Source organism: Raphanus sativus, unplaced genomic scaffold (assembly GCF_000801105.2).
Source record: "Raphanus sativus cultivar WK10039 unplaced genomic scaffold, ASM80110v3 Scaffold2978, whole genome shotgun sequence".
Classification (NCBI taxonomy): domain Eukaryota; kingdom Viridiplantae; phylum Streptophyta; class Magnoliopsida; order Brassicales; family Brassicaceae; genus Raphanus; species Raphanus sativus.
In genome coordinates, this window is record NW_026618285.1 from 1 (window position 1) to 1,567 (window position 1,567).

Genomic DNA, 1,567 nt, shown 5'->3' on the forward strand with positions numbered 1-1,567 from the left:
AGAAGCTTTACAGGAACTGGGAGGTTGCTTTCTGGTGGAGAAAGTGTTTTTAACTGCTCCTCCTCAACAGCTGACCCTGTGGCTCACACCATTTTTTTGTTTCTGTAGAGTATTCGAAAGTCTGAGTGTCCAAAAGAGCTTGAGCCTGAAAGATAGAAGAGCTCCTGTACATGTCAATCTGATGCGAAGGGAAGAGAAATGTCCAGTTAGTGTTTCCTCTCTATACTCATATCCATACATCATCAGCCAACAACATGTAATGTCTTGTTTCATCTCATTGTAGGAAAGAGAGAAGCCTAAGGTTTCATTTCAGGGTGTGAAGGAATACCTCATCGGTGGTGGCTCCTGATTCCGCACCCGTTCCTGTACAAACCGGGTCGCAGCAGCAGCAGCACCATCTCCGTGTCTTGTAATAGATGAAACCACATCGATCCAGATTAGACTAACGGATGGGGCCCGGCTTGTGGGTAAGTTCAATCACCATCACACGGTCCATGATTTTCGCGCTTTCATTGACTCCTCTAGACCTGGAGCTCCGGTTAATTACCAGCTTCAGACAACGGGGTTCCCACCTACTCCTTTGGCTGATCTCGCTCAGACCATTCAACAAGCTGGTTTAGCCAACTCTGTCGTTCTTCAGAAATTCTAGAAATTTCTAGATTGTCTGTTCCTATTTTTTTTTGGGTCTTTCTATATGCATTATGGATCAGAGTTACATAACTGTTATTATAATCAAGAAAATGTTGGCGTCTCTGTAAGCTACTTCTACGCAGCATAAATGGGTTTTGGGAGGAAAAGACTTGTCGTATAGATTTCTTAATTTGTTGAAAACAATGTTTTTCATTATGCGTTTTGGGTTATTCATGGTTTTCAGTTACATATTTTTTCTGTATTCGTTTGGTAAGTGTTAAATCAAATGTCATGTTGCTGGTAACAGTGATTGTGGTATGACTAGTTTGCTAGAAACTAGGTACAGTTAATATAGATTATAATAAGTTTGTTGAGTATAATAGGAAATATGTTACTTTTAGCAATTATTTAGCTCACTAATTAAGTTTCTTTTTGGCAAAAAAGTGTACAATTGATTTTATTGTTTTTGGCATTTTTTCTATATATATATAGTATCTTATGAAAAAACCAGTGTTCTAAAAATTGGGTATGAATGAAATGATTTTTTTTCAAAACAATTTATTTAAAAATCGGTCTAGGCGTCCGAAAAATCGGCTTAGGCGCCCGAATAAACAATAATCCTTTATAAGACGTCTAATCACCGCCTAACGGTTTTTAGAATATTGGAAAAAATATTTTGGAATTTTTTTATATGGCCTCTAAAATGTTAATTGTATGACTAAAATTTGTGATCTTATTTTTAGTCTAAATAATCGAAAACATGAGTGAACAACAAAAATTCTTAAATATAATTATATTTTAGTCGGCAAATAACTAATTATATCAAACATATTATCATAATTTTTTATCATTACACTTTTAGTTCTTTTGGTGGAGGACCTCCACGACAACCGGGATGTTCTGGGATACAAGCATCATTGGAAGAAGCAATGTTAAT

General features: G+C 36.2%; 1 pseudogene; it reads left to right on the top strand.

Moving 5' to 3' along the window:
* The first annotated feature begins 108 nt into the window (after positions 1-108).
* Positions 109-812, top strand: LOC108824929 (plant UBX domain-containing protein 4-like; annotated as a pseudogene).
* Positions 813-1,567: the final 755 nt, after the last annotated feature.